At 39.9% G+C, this 16,515-nt stretch overlaps 1 protein-coding gene across 2 annotated transcripts in view; it reads right to left on the bottom strand.

Annotated features, from left to right (window-relative positions):
* The window catches only part of LOC133997421 (kelch-like protein 29), a 215,909-nt gene that overhangs the window by 97,951 nt on the left and 101,443 nt on the right, over nt 1-16,515 (bottom strand). The gene's annotated exons all lie outside the window — the stretch shown is intronic.

Here is a 16,515-nt window from a genome sequence, read left to right on the forward strand (position 1 = left end):
GACTACATTCAAATTCGGATCCTTCCCCCTGAGATTTTGTATATCTTAATTTTGCAATGAATTAAACATTGTGTTCAGTCAAGTGAGATAATGAAATTCTGAACACAAAAACGACAAATAGAGTAAGTAGAAAGAAATCCTTTCGCAGGGATGAGAGAAAAGAAAAATGTAACAAATCTAACTGCCAGGCAGGGAGAGTGCAGAGCCAAGCCTGATTCCCTTGCTCGCCTCAGCCAGCCTCTGCGAGTTAATAGAAAAGACCCGGTCGCCAGGCCTCTCCTGCGTCCTCCTGGCTGATCCCTCCATCCCTCAATTCCATTATCCTCCCTGACCCGGCGTCCACTTCATCAAGCACGCCATCATGCATTCCAACAGCTGTGTCGACAAAGCCTGACAGAGTGTGGTCTGACCGCACGGTGACAAAAAATGCATTCCAAACAATTTGGTTCACAGCAAATTTATGTCTAGTTTTACATATTGGATCAATCCCATTTCAGGAAAAGTGACCCTTCCTGCTTTAAGATGGATTCATCACAGCTTTTCTAGGCCTTTTAAACTTTAAAACATTACATGATATTGACGGCACAACAGCTGCTCTGTAATATACAACTTCACAATGGCAGACAGGTTCAATGTGTGTCTCTTTCTAGATAAATCCATACTGAAAGTTATCTGACAGTTTGTAAGTGCTAGGAGCAATAGAAAAAAAACAGCGAAGGCAAACATCTCAAGGCAAAGTAGAAAACAGAGTGATGGAGTTAGAATGAAGCTGGGTTTTGGGGGAGACAGGCTGTCAGGTCTTTTTGTCCAGCTCAACCTGTCAACTTCAGACAAGAGAAAACTGAAAGGATTTACTCAGAGAATGCCCTAAGCGCTCAATTCCATCTGAAGGCCCCGGAGACACAGGGAGGTAAAATTCTGACCATTTTCCAAGGTGAGCTGTTGCGTTCTAAAGCCCACTATTTGTTTTAATGAGTGTTTTTCCCTCCTTTGCTCTGTGTGGTTTACTGTACTTCTCCCCAACCATGCTTTACCTTCCCCTCTATACAGGCAACTCATTAATTCGCAGCATTGAGTCTCTTACTTTCCTTTAGCCCTGCACCTGCCTCATAATATTCTCTCATTAATACTCCCACCCATTTACACAAAACAGAAGAAAAACAGGAAAAATAACTTCTGCTGAAAGGCAAACCATCTGTCACAGCTTTAGTGCACCAGGAAAAAAGTTTTTAAAAAAAAGGTTCTTCAGCGCCATCACATTGACAGCATATCAGCTAGGCTCAGTAACAATCCTGACTTGAAAATGATCAAGGTTAGATACATTACACACACAGAGACATACACACTGGGAACACAAGCATGCATGTGCACACAGCAGGTGAAAATACATGTGTGTGTGCATGCGTACACACACACACACACACACACACACACACACACACAAGCACAGAACCCAGGAGATATCAGACGGGATGTTTATTAAGATGGCAGACTTGCTGCAGGCAGGCAGGAAGGTACTGTAGGTTCTGGGACAGCGCCTGCCATTTTCTCTTAATATTATTTGCTCTCCCTATTTCCAGTCCCCTCCTCCCTGGCCACCCATTATCACCGGGCAGCAGATGGTTTCCTCTGACTCGACAAAAACCATGCTGGAGAAGAGGAAGGGAGCCAGATAAATAATTCTTCAGTCGTGCCAAGCCATTCTGTGTTTGTTGTCAAGCCGGCTGGGGATGGGTTTTTTGTACCGGAGGCTGTGCACGCATCGCCGGTGCATATGGACCACATACTGTAAGTGTGGAATGTGGCACTCATAGTTACACACAAACATACACACAAAAAGGCACAGTCACATCCTTGAGCATACATGCACACCTATACCCATGTTTCTGCATTCATTAACTGCATATACACGTGAAACACTTTCTCACTGACTGAAAAAAGAAGTCAGATTGTATGGAAGTCAATGAGAAAATTATTCTACTTCTTACTTGATTTATTACCTCAGTAAACAAGTTTCCTAGTAAGTTTATGGTTTCAATTGCTAGTTTCAAGTCTCATTCCAAGCATGTTGATGTTCATTTTGTAAATTATGGCCTCATTTTGAGTAAAATACATGGGTATACTATTTAGGCCATGGCTATGTTGTGACTGAAAAGTTGGTTAGGTAATGTAACCATGGTTTAAGAGATTCACAGAATATATGCATAGCTGTAACATCACTATTTAAGTATGTTTTCAGTTCATGAAAGTTAATTGTAAAATTTTGAGTGCCTAAAAGTCTCAGTCAGTTTTTAGTTAGCGCATAGTTAACCATAGACTGTAAATGCATTGTGCTAACCAAGCTAGCAGCTAGAACTAGGGCTGGCCCCACCCTCTTATCCAAATATGGTCACTTCTGGCTCCAAAAATCCAAGATGGTGAGGGTCAAAATGCCATATTCAAGGCTTCAAAACAGGAGTCCACAAACCAATGGGTGACATCACACGGATATATATATATATATATATATATATATATATATATATATATATATATATATATATATATATATATATATATATATATATATTTTTTTTTTTTTTTTTTTTTTTTTACAGTCTATGCCAATAACTAACAAGTCTAACCGACTCTAACCTAAACCCAAAAATATTCAGCTTATAAGAAAATAAAATCAGATAAGCGCTCAATTGACTAATTGTTTCAGGTCTAGTGTTAAAACATTCTTCAGTCTACACTATCATGTAGACTAAAGCTTCATTTCTATCTTACAATATTTAAAACACACTTGAGTTTTGCTTAGAAAATGACATACCTCTAAATTTATGGTTTAATTTAAATGCATTTGAGAAAATACACCATAAAAATCAGCTACCTATCTATGGAGAGATGCATGTACACAAATGTAATCATAATCAAAACTTCAATAACAGCAGTGATTGTTGTTAATTGCCATATTGTTCACACTGTTAAAATAATATTGCATTATAATTCTACTAGCTGGAATCAGCATATGTTTGGCAATTCATTGATTATCAAAATTGTTGCAGATTAGTTTTCTCTCCATCAACTAATCACTCCATTGATTTATTGCTGAAACATTAGATAATTTTCTATCATGTAGACAAATGCTGCATTTATCATACTATATTCATAACACATTGAAGTTTTGCTATGAAAAACCCCAGGAAGAGTAGCTGTTGCCTTGGTAACAGCTATTGGGGATCCAAATAAACTAAACTAAACTGGTAATTTTAGTTAATTGATAGTAATTTTGTTCAATATTCTAGAGTAATTTAAACCTAAAAAGACAAAATAAAAGAATAGCTGCCCATTTTCGAGTTTCCATGTAAAGCCTTTCTCAGAATTTGATGCAGCTATCCATCTGCTCCTTCTGCACTATCGTACATGCAGATACACATGAGCACACATATGCATACACAGCAAAACTAGCGGATTCTTCCTCCTCCTCAAAACTTTGAATGTTGACATGTCAGTATCACTGTATTGGAAAAATAAAATCAATACATCAGGTCTAAATATACACTTTTCCCCTTCTACTCAGGCCATGGAAACAGCAGTCTGATTCTGCCTGTGATATCAGCTATTTTCTGGGACATGACGAATGCTGACATCTATCACTACGTGTGCTCTACCATCTCACAATAGCAACCAACATTATTGTGCCTACCAGAACCTCTTGCCATTGGCCACCATCTGCTGTGGGTACATACAGCATAGGAGGGGCCTCGTGGTGAACCAGGGCTCTGGGCTTTGATTGCTTTGAGTCATCCACAACATCCACATCCAAATAAACAGAAAGCGTTTGCTCATGGCTTTGTGTTTGCCTTTGCATTTTGTTTGAGCCAGCCCTTGTCTGTGTGAGTTATTGCACCAGTAAATCCTATAATAACATGGGGTAGGACACCAGACATCCACAGAAAACCACCACCATGGACATTCTGCATAAGCTCCAGCTCTGCGTACCTATTATGCTCGTGGTATCGGCCAGTATACCTAAGCCTGAACATATAGCGCTCCCAACCAGTAAGAGATGGCTCTAGTTTCCCCAGAGAAATAATTGTATTGCTCGAGTCAGGGAGAAATAGCAAGAGACCGAGAGAGAGAGAGGGATGAGTATGTCTATAACACCCAGGTCCCATTGGGGTAAACAATGTTACAGCACACACTGATCAAATCAACTAACTGCTATGAGATTTAATAACAGGTCTGGGTGAAAAAAGAGGTGGAGTGAGAGCAAAGTCGGTCTTGAAAAAGCAGAGAAGGAGAAAATAAGGGAGGGAGAGCTGAGGCCTTAAATGGAGAAAGGTACTTGCACACACACAAGCACACACAGAGCAGGTCAGCAACAATACCAGAGTGAAAAGCTAATCTTGTGAAATGTCATTAGCACAACTTCCAGACACAATGAGATAGCAATGTGCAGAGTGCAGGCTAGTACTACACAGGTTGATTATGTTCTACCTTTTAAGGTTCACTGTTCCTCTGGTGGCAAAGCTCTTTAGGCAAGAGGAAAATAACAGACTGCAGGCGAGCACTGTTGTGTGATATCACTCAGCTGGCATGGTAATCAGGCAGGCCTGTTAATGTGTGGCTGTTTTCCTGATAGGTTTATCGTTTAATCTATTCCAAACGGATGGACCAGGAATGTTCCTGGACTTTGGGTTGTTTTGTGTGGAACTGTCATTATGGTTTAATTTAAATGCATCCGGAAAAAAATACACCTTCAAAATCAGCCAGCTATCACTGGGGAGATGCATGTACACACACATTTAATCATAATCAAAATTTCAATAACAGTAGTGACTGCCATGCATTGCTATATTGTGCACACCGTAAAATAATGGCGCATTGTAATTCCACACCATGTAATTCCACCATCTCTGAGAAAAGAAAGAATGGGAGGCAGAGTAAGACAAACCCATCCATCACATAGCCTTATATCATTGCCTTTGACAGATCATTTTCAGCTTTTACAAAATGGAGAGGGAAAAAAAACCTCCCTTTTCCACCTCCTCCGTCCTAAAGCTCCAACCAAGTGTGGACCAAAACTGACCAGAAGCTTTAAGGAGTGTAACAGCGCACAACTAATTTTCTTTCGGACATTATTCACTTACTGTATAGAGGTATCGCTTTTCCATGACAACGCGCTGACACCTAAATGTGCAGTGGATTTGTTCTGGGCTTCCATCATAATAGTGCTGAATACTAGAGCCGAACCATGGGGCTGCTGTGTCCAATCTATTAGACTGGAACATAGCAGAGAATCTCACGAGTAAACAAAAAGACTACCACGCCATTTTTGGCAGCCATCTTAAAATGGAGTGGTGCTCCAACATGCCGAATAGCGTGGGACCACAGACGAAGGAGGTGTGCAGTAAGTATGATGGCTGCATACTGAAGAGAATAAGCAAGGTAATCTTTTCTTCTTTTTTTAAAAATCTGTAAATGATCCATTATATTATGCCGAAAAATGTGAACTGATACGGCATAAAAATCCATTGCATTGTGGAATATGTAAAGTGCAGCATTTTTCTAACATTAAAAGCAAATCTTTTGTGGTGTTTAAATACCTTATTGTAAAAGCTTGTATCTTAACTGACAACCCTATACCAGTCAGATAAATGACTATAGATAAAAATCTATGCCACAGCCTTTGTCAAATCCCTCTCCAACCCAGGTTGGAAACTTTTTTTTTTTTTTAATCACTTGCAAACATGTTTCTGAATGCAAAAGCTACAAGTCAGAATTATGTTGTACCAATAATTTCATAATTAGTGTTCGATTTCTCACTATCATCAAAATATGTAGGAAGAAACGGGTTGCTAAAAGCTTTTTAAAAACTAAAATGTTTCTGGGCTTAGAAAATACAAAACATTATTTACCCAAAAGTAGCTCAGTATTCTAACAATATTTTAAACATTGATTCAATTTATTCATTTTATTTTCATTTGTCCTCTACTCAACAATGTGCCACTGTAACTGTCTCTTAAAAAACAACATCAGTTTACAAAACAACATTTCATATCTGTTGTCAGATATGACATGTTGATTTTGTCTCATCTGAGATTTTGTATTACTGGTGGTTGACTTTTCATGATTGGCAGTTTGTGCACTAAGAATTGAAAATCCAAACAAAGCTCATCCTTACAGGCAACCAACACTTAAAACTGACCCCCAGCTGCACAACAGACAACCATAATGAAAACACACAACACAAGCGCCTGCCGGGTATATATGCTATTGCTATCCGTAGCCCACCACAGAAGGGCTATGGATACAGACTATAATTTCAAGCCCCGGGCCAAACGACTGAAGGGGAACAGACTTCACTTCCACTGAAATTCCAGCTAAGACACTCCGACAGCTCGGCGAGCTCCTGGCTCGACGCACACGCTCCAAAAAGGAGAAGCGTGATCGCAGGGGCAAGGCCGACAAGCTTCAGTGGTAAAGCAGAGCTGGAAACCCCGCCTAATATCCCATGAGTGCTCCGAGGTTGCAACACTTGCCCTCCAAACCCTACCTCAACCCCTCCTTTTCTTGTGTTTTCTTCTCTCTCACAGATAGCGTAAGTGGCTGTGCTGTTACTGTGCCGTGAACGTGTTTTTTTCTGTGGGATTAAGCAGCATCTGTGGTGAGGCTTCTTAGAGAGGGTGACTAGTGCTTGGACATGTGAGCTATGGAGACTTCCTTATGTCATGGTAACACCTCCCAGAGGAGCATGTCAGGAACCATGTTGCCCTCCATTGGCTCTGGCCGGGACAGTGAGAGACATAGGTCTCTAGCAGGCCATGACCCTGCCTGATATGTGGTGAGTGTTTGGGGAGCAAAATATCCACTGCCTGTCACAGCACCAGCCTCGGAGGCCCAGAGACGACTATGTAACTCTTGTCTGTGGTTGAAATTGAGGCAAAATTACTGCTATGTGTGGTCTTGTGTATGTGTGTGTGCAAGCATAGAGGCCACTATGGGTAGCTGTAATAAATGAGCGTTAACTGGGCAAACAGCCATTTAGCGCTAAAGAGTAAATTGAATTTATATTGATATTACAATATGAAGGGAAACAATATCATCTTTGCCAAGAGTGCAGTGTGGGGAGCTTTTTAAATGCATTTTACAATGCATGCAATCTGCAAACTCAATACTACGATGTTTTGGCACATAGGCCAAAAAGCAAATGACCATATGGCATGGCTGGAAATCACAGGGAAAGTACAGTGAAAGACAATGGCCTTCTGCCTTATGCAGATTACACATTTTCTTAATTGCTGATTTATTAAATTGCTACAAAAATAACTGAGTTAGGGTTAGGGAAAGATCATGTTTTAGGTTAAAATGATCACGAGATATTAAGTGCAAAAAAGTCCAGGTAGAGTATTTTCAGAGCAACAGGTCTTTGGAGCAGTGGCAGCCCAAGGGCCTACAGGATGGACCAAACGCTTTGGCACTGTGTTCACAGCTGTTGTGTTCACTGTTGCTGTTGACATGAACAAAAATTAGATCCAGGAGGTTTTCTGTGAATGAATCCACAGTGTATTAGTGTATTTTTAGCAATAGTATTCTCCCTCAATTGTGGTTCGTTATAGTTACTGAGAAAAAATCTTATCAATTTACAGTTGGCGAGTGGGGAGCTTGGGAAGCTATAAATGCATGTGTGTGCAAATATCAGTGCCTGAAGAGCCGCTGATTGAGATTACTCCCATGTAGCATGCGTGGGAATAAATGACAACATATATTTCTCGCTTTCCAGCCCTGCTGATGCACTATGCTGCTCTGTCTTATCTGTCCGTGCGCCGTCAGAGTCCTCTTTGCGCTGCGAAATTGTTCAGGTTTTTTGTGTGAGATATCCAGCCAGGCACTTCCAGTCATTGGGTAGCTAGCTCCCTTTTCAGTGCAACCGGAATTGGTTGTGCAGTTATCCATCTAGGGGTAGCCAGTAAGTGGTTGCCATAATAACTGGTAAAAACAAAAGGTTTACTTGGAGCAGGACTGTTCTCATCATCGACCAAGAGCTGAATGTAGATGCAAGGCACCCCTACAAATCCCCCCCCCCCCCCCCCCCCCCCGAAAAATGAGGAACATCTTTGCTGATGCCATCCTGAAGAATAACCTTTCTCTTAGTATCTTCTTCGATCTAATTAAACATCTGCAGCAGTTCCATGAAGCAAACTCACATGATTCACATAATAGATCATATATTACTGAAAAGGATGACGCTTAAGTTGAATCTTGTAGGATAGACACAATGGAGGAGCACATGAGGATCTACATTCCTTGACTGCCATGTGAGAGAATCTTAAGCACGATGCCTCAGCGCTTCAGGGAAAAGTACGGCAACACCAGCTGCATCATTTACTGCACTGAGACCACCCTGCGGTAACCACACAATCTTGACTCCAGAGGTGAGTCATGCAGCAATTATTATTCCCGCAATACTCTTATGTATTTAGTTGCTATTGCCCCATGTGGGCTTGTTATGTTCATTTCTGCTTATGGAGGCAGATGTAGCAACAATTCCATCATTCCAGAGTTTGGCCTCCTGAAGTACCTTCATCTTGGTGACCAAGTGATGGCAGACAGAGGTTTTATCATCACAGACCTGCTGTTTGAGAAAAGGGTTAATCTTTTTTAGCAGCGTTCACTGAGAAAGGAGGGCAGTTGTCTGGTGAGGATGTTATTGGCACAAAGAAGATAGCAATTGAGTGCATACCTATGGAATGAGTTATCAGGAGGCTCAAGGTGTTCAAAACAATCCCCCAGACTGTATCAACCTGGTGCACAAAATGGACAAAACCCTCCGAATCTGTGCAGCAGTTGTGAACATGCAGGATGAGATCATCGATGAGGATGCTAACTCAAGATGGCAAGTTTACATTCTGACTTCCACTGAACCTGAATATTTGCAAATATTTACGTATTTGCCCTGCTGAATGGAACTGCTTTGACCGCACAGTGTTGTGATTGTACTATCATCTGCACGTATGATTTGTCTCTAACATTTTATTTTTCAAATATCTCAGTGCTGCACTGCTGATTGTGTCAATTTTAGAGGAAACTGTAAACCATTTACAATTATAATGAAACAAGAGTGTCTTGGATGATCAGAACAGTTCTTTTGTTCGGCACCTTGATGTTTTATTTTTGTGTGTTTTGTGCCTTTTCAAGTCCTGAATGAGACTGAATTATTTTTAGACTATTTAAATGTTTAAAGATACAAAAAAGTTGCTATTTCACTTGTGTCCATCTAAAATATGTCTGTCATTATTCTATTGTTCATTCTGTTGTCATTTCAGTTGCTTATTGCAATTTGTTAGTCATAATATAGAGCTATTAAGAAAAGCTTATCATTGCAAATACATAAACTGACACTTACTAAACTCATGACATTTGTTTACATAGAAAGTGATTACACGTGTTTGCTATTAAAATGATAGAACATAATTAGGTTTAAACACTGTGCAACTCATATGGCATTTATTTAAGCAATGGAAGTTATATGTAGAAATTCAATTATACCACCTATCACATAAATAACAAAAAACATACAAAACAGACACAATGAGGTGTGTGTCTGTATTAACCAAAACAGTAAAATACAGTATAAAAAAAAGTTATACACCAAATAAAAGTTGAATTTTTTAAAAAGTTGAATAAGATAGAATATAGAATTTAAAACGTAAAAGGCAAGCTGTTTCTATTAATGTGCAAATTAAATGTAAAATGTGCATTTCAAATTGCAGATATGGCTATTTAATGTGCAAATTAAACGTTAAGTGTGCATTGTGCATTACCACTTGGTGGAGGAGTCCCCCTCCCAGCACAGAGGGGAGTAACTGAAGATAGCTATTGCTGTGGGCAGGAATGACCTTCTGTAACGGTCCATATTGCAGCTGAGCTGAAGAAGCCTCCAACTGAAGGCACTTAGTTGTCCGACCATAAGGTTGTGTGGGGAGTGTGTAGTGTTGTCCATATGTACATATTTATGGAACAGAGTGCTGGAGTTGATGTTTTTGATCTAGTGCTGTGCCAGTAAGAAGCGTCATTAGGAAAGGCTGGTTTGGGAGCCTCCACAGCTAATCCAGTGGCATTAAGACATATCCAGGGGAGCGTGTCAGCCAAATCCGTGAAGGGATGCTCTACATTTGATGTAATCCAGTGTATAAAAATCTGTGTATGTCCATTAGCATTTGGTGGCTTTGTACCTTGTACAGTTGTTGTTACAGAGTCAATAAATTGCTCACTCTCCCGTATTTGATGCATCGTTTCAATCTTCTTTTCAAGCTGTGTTATCCTCTCAATCAGTCACTCACACTCCGTGCAGCTTACTTATATTGCTGGGTTTGGAGACATAGCTTTTAGGTTAGCTTTTTGGAGACATAGTTTTACCGGTTGGTCAGAAAAGCTTTGTATGCTAGGCTATACTAGCAGTCTGTGATGGGACTCTGAAACTTTCCCATGTCCCAAACTTTTTGAGACCAATTCTTCATGTCATCCTCTACCTCATTAATAATTTGAGGGTCTGGCACCCACCTACCATTTTCATTTTTTATTGATTTTTTTAAGTGATCCCATGACTTGTTAAATCAATTAATCTAGTGAGGGAAGCGTTCCAACTGAAGTGTGGCAAAAGAACGGATGTTTGACCAACTGTTTACTTCCGCTTTGCAAAAAAAGGTGAATACCACAAAAAGGGTCTCTCTGAGGTCTTACAGACCCACACAACACACCCACTTTACTACATGACACTGCCAATGCCAAATGTTGTTACCATAACGGCATGTTACACAACACACACACTCCCCTGACTTCTAACCCCAACCATCTCACTCCTCATGCCTAAACCTAACCAAGTGGGTGTGCCATGAAATAAAGTGGATGTGTTGTGAAGATACTATGAGTACGCGGACACACCAACTTTAATACCATCGCCACAGGGCAGCTTTACTGCTGCAGCAACTGTGACAAATGAAAATAGTGACATCTGTATGTTATCAGGTTGCCATTGTAGAATCTTTCACTCCTTTCACTTCTCTCCAACAAGAACAAGTTAGCTACTCTGTTAAATTAATGGAATTATTCACCTTCACTTTGAGTGAAGCAGCTGCACACCTCAGATAATATTGCTTTACATATTGTCCTCTGCTCTCCCGTAGACTGTTTGTTTGACCATAACTTCACACCTCCACCCATTACTATGTGGTCCCTCTGCACTTGTTTCTCTTTCAACAGTAACTGCCAAAAGGATTGGATGGGAAGGCAGGAGATATAGCAGGAGATGTAGTTCCTAAAAGATATTCTCTTCACGCAGTGTGGAGCTATTTAATTATACCGTTAAGCTGTTGTCCAGCAACAACAGCTAAATGGTGAGCAAATCATCTTCTTTAAAGATAATCTTTATAGGATTTCTGCTTGATTTGAAGTATATAACGAGAGACTAACGAGATGGAGAAAGAAGATCCAGTAACAATATCTTTCGTAATGGGCTGGATTGGAACAGGTTTGTTGAATTTAACCGATAATTTGATACTCATTGTGTGATGCAAGCTACACAAGCACCGACAGAGCAGACAAGCAGTTAGATGGATGCTACTATCCCTTGGAGCTTCCTATTGACTTTAGCTTGGCACTGAGAGATCTGGCAGATAAAGAAGCAGCCTCTGGTCAATTGGGATCACGAATACAGAACAGTCAGGTTTCTGGCCAACATCCATGCTGGTCTGAAAAAAAAAGTCCAAATATGAGCTCTGAGACAGCTTATTTCAAACCAGATGGTATTTACATAAGCAAGGCTGTATTTTGTTTAATTATTCCTTCACATCCATAGGGTTAAGCCTGCTGAAACACACATACTGAAGCATTTTAGCATTTCACCTGGGAGGCAAAATCTCTAATCAGACTACAAGTGTGAGTAATTAAACTAAAAATACAGGCATAGCCCTTGGTCTGTATTTGCTGCAAATGTGCTTAATGGTGTAGCGCTGCAACATTATGAGAACACAATGACCAAATTCATCAGCTCCACTCAGATGAACTCTGAACATTGAAATGAATATGCCAGTTGGCTACAGAGTAACTATCACCTTTCACGGGGTTCCTAAAAATAGCCGTATTAAGCGAGAGGTACAGCAGAATCTGCATTACAGCGCTGTCAAATCACAACCCCTTGTGACTCCACTAAGGTATATAATTACCAGTGTGCCTACAAGCCTTTTACTATCTGTTATTTTTGCAGCCTTTTTATACCACACTAAGGTTTTGCTGGTAAAATGAATAAAATGTACTACAAAAGTGTGCATAGGAGCCTCAGAAGAAAACAAAAATGTGTAAATGAGTTATTTTGTATAAGTGACATAACTTCGGCAGGGTTATGGATCGCTGCCTGATAAATCCACATAAAACACTGAACAGGTAGCCAGATGTGTAACCTGGGGCCATGTTCCAACCTCAGAGGTTTCAGTCTTAGAGCTCCAACACTGCTCCCCCAGGGTTTGTGAGGAGACTGAAAGACTGGTTTTATCCCACAAGATGAAGTGGTCAGTGCAGCTCTGCGCCTCTGCAAGCACAGAGGGGAGTCCACACTCGGCACTGCTTGGGGTAAGATATATACTGGCGAGACATGCTGAGATCATTAGAAGCCTAAGACTCCTAAAGAAATTGAGAAATAGCCATGAACTACACTGCGGCAGGTGGATAAACAAACCTACGCTTGAATTATGGGAGGATTTTTAAGCAAGGGCTTTCCAGTCTGTCCGGAGCTGCCTTTCAACTGTCTGTGAATGAGCTTCTCTTGATTTGGTCTAATGTTGTTGCTTTTTCAAATGCTAATGCTCCTCTATACAGATGGCAGAAGTAATTTCAAGGTCCATATCCTGTGTCGAAAGTTACAATTGTCAAGTCAAATTTGGATGTTTCAGAAGATTGCTTGATGTCTCCATGCTTGTTTTGTTTCTTATCAGCATACAATTTGGTAAAAAATGTTCTAAGCCAACCACCCGTCCCTACAAAAGTCCAGTCTACATAAAATATAGTCGGGGAAAAACACACATCTTGTCTGCCATTCAAAAACATTTAATAACTATGGATTCTGGGCTATTATTCCTATTGTAAAAAAAAATAAATTAATATATCAGCTTTGAAAACACAGAATCTTCTGTCTGCTTAGAAAGTCAAAGTTTTTAACTATCTTTTGTTTCTTTTTATAAACTGAAAAAAGCACTGTGAAGTCTGCAATTACACATTTTTAGAGGTAAAACTGATAGTGTACACATCAATGTTTCCTTTGTTTCCAATTCCGATGCTGTCCAGCTCTCTTCAGTAGACTCAGTAACACTGTGAGAATCAGAGTCATTTCAAGTGCCAGTGCTAAAAACAAATCTTCCATATTTAAGAAAAATTGGAAAAATTACAAAGATTTGTCTTGGATCACTTTAGTGGGGTACTTGCACACATCAAATTTGTGAAAACTAGGACTTCAAAACGCAAAAAGACACACATTTTTGAATATTTACTCCCTATGGCATTTACAAAAAGGTTTGATTTTGTTTTTTGATTACTTATGTGATAAAGTGAGAAAGGAAAAACAGTGTTTCTGCTTCATGGACACAGACAGACAGCATTAATATTCATGAGTGTGATGATAAATCACTTACATGGATGAGTCATGTTACTAAAAAATCTTCCTGCGGCTAAATATAAAAATAGCATATCAATGTGCATAGAAGTAGGGCTTAATACCTGAGGTGTCTTCTTTCTCTCCTTCTTGGTCTTTTTACTTATGTAAGGAGACACATCACACACACACTAATCAATAACATGCAAAAAAGGGACTATTAATACAATGTTTCTTGGATACAAGAATTGTAGATTTCTGTATTTGCTCTAGGCTGTAATATTTTCAGAAATGCATGCAACTTTGCAAAAGTGTCTTGTAGAAGAAAAAATAATTTCGATTAATCGTAACATCTGCAGATACAGATTTATAAATGTAGCTTTAGTACACTAGTTTTTGTGGACACTTTGTCTCGAGGTCCCTTCCCTTGACCAGGAGTGTGCACAGCCCCTTTACTGTATCTGAATGAGGTAATGACGCCACTGGGGGCAGAATTTAAAGACACCTTTGTTGTCAGAGGCAGCACCTGCACTGTACACAGATTTCTACTTCCCTTACACACCCTGCACACTGGTTCCCTGTGCACTTGTTGACAGGAGCTTGTAATCTGAAATAGTTTGCAGGGTTGAGCTGTTAAGTCCCTTATAGGAATGGAATATAGTTATGGTGGGATGGGGGATGGGGAAGGATGAGGAGGAATAAGAGGGAACATCTTCCCTCCAAAGCTTATTGAGCTGTCAGGTTTCAGTCCCTATCAGAGAGCATTGATTTTTCTGTCACATATTCAACTGTATGTGCTTTTACATCCGTCTGACAAGAGCGCTTCGCATAATGGGCCTGCTTTGGTGGTTATGACCACATCAGAAAGCCTGTCTACTTATTGATCAGTGTTGACGCCAAGCATAGTCCTTTATTTAAATTGATCCATAACAGAGTGGCCAAGTGCTGGTTTCACACTCTGATCTTTAATGGAAACTATCAAACTGTACATTGAGTGAGACACAGTGGAGTCATCACAGGGAGAGACACGGGGGTGACACAGAGATCGTTTAATGTGCAAAAATGTCTAAAAGTGGAGAGTTAACATTTCCCTTTGCAATGTAGTCTTGGTGAATTTTGAAGAGCTGACTTGAAATTATATTTTGGCATTAGCATTTCAGTGACCTTTCCAACACTCAAATCAGCTGTCAAAAACTATACTACTGGAGCGCAATGAACCAAAAGACAGTGGCATACACTTAAAACAACTGATTAAACGGATGCATTATTTTTTCCCCTTGTTTGTCATTTATTAAACATCATTTTTTTGTCACAAGCAGCTGCATGGAAATATATACAGCATTAACATCTTGACTAAACCAAAATTATGCTTTAAAATTCCCCAGAATAGCAAGCAACCTGTAAGCTGTCTAACACTGGAGCCATACCATCACATTAATATTAATCTTAAGAAACAATGAGAGAAGACAACAACTAGGTTGTGTTTTCCATAGAGACCAGGCAGACCTCATAATGGAGATATACAATGTGCATGCAGAGGACATTGCTTGTGAGAACAGTCGCAATCTCTTGGCCATGCCCGGACATTAGTGAGAGTCATTAGGCTCATTTAAATGAGGTCGTTAAGCCGATGAAATGAGGCCGTATATTTGAGTGCAGAAACAAAAGAAAGAGTCCCGCATTTCTCATTGGTTCGCAATCACTCTTAAGTCAAGTACACCATAACTCTGGTAAGAGGGAAGTGCTTGGGTGAGGCTTTTTGGGGGACCAAAAGTCACTGGCTAGAGACAGTTCTCCACACCATTTATCACTGTCAAATAAACTTTAATACTAGCAATAACGGCAACAACAACTTTTAACACCCTGTTAGTTTTGTAGGCAGAACTTGATAATGCAGCCATTAGGATGACTATATTACACAGACTATATTTTTTTCCTAAAGCTGATTTTATTCAACCTGGTTTGAATCATAGCCAAAGGAGGTCCCTCTCTCACACGCACACAGACAAACACACACACACACACTTACTGTGCGGTGTGCAGTAAGCCCTTCCGCACAATGAACACACAGTCATTTTCACAGTCTGACTTTTAACCAGCTGAGCCCACTCTTATCTAATAACAAACATTTGGTGCAGGAGATGTTTTAATTGCAGTGTAAGTCCTCTAAAATAACTGCCCTTCAGAACAACATAAAAAAACATGTTCTGATCTGCCGTTGCAAAGGTTTAGGTTCGGTTACAGTATGTTCAACTTAATTAATTTAATGATTATGGGCCTAACACACTTTGGGTTTGTAGGTATCAGGTAGTGAACAGCAATGGACTTTATGGCTCTATAAAACAATCACACTATTTCCTACTTTACTCTCAATAGGCAAAATTCCTATGGCTGCTAGAGGGCTTTGTCAATTGAGCATAAACATATGTCTTCGTTGGGCATTTGTTGAAATTACTAATGCGGTCGTTTTTGTTTGGAGGACAGTTTCACTACTTATTTGCTTTACTGCGTTTTATACAGTATTAGAGAGACAGTGGGCAGTCTGGATGGTCAGGTAGAATTATGAATAGAATGAGCATAAGAAAGGAGGGACAAAAAGAAGAGACAGATATAGGCCACACAGAAGAGACAAATACACACGCCAGTAATGCCAAGATAATAAGAAAAATACACGACAAAAACGGGAAGACAGAAGGAGTGAAGCCTCATTGTTCAACATTTATTGTTACACCTCTACTGTGAGCTGCCTAAACAGGTAGAGAAGTGACGACAATTATTCGTTTAAAGACAAATCCCACTTTAGTGCTGATCTAGGATTATGGCTCTGATTAAAAAACGGTGTTCCTTTGATTGCTCAAGTCTGATGAATCAGTCAAGTGTGATATAAC

This window comes from Scomber scombrus, chromosome 17 (assembly GCF_963691925.1).
Source record: "Scomber scombrus chromosome 17, fScoSco1.1, whole genome shotgun sequence".
NCBI lineage: Eukaryota > Metazoa > Chordata > Actinopteri > Scombriformes > Scombridae > Scomber > Scomber scombrus.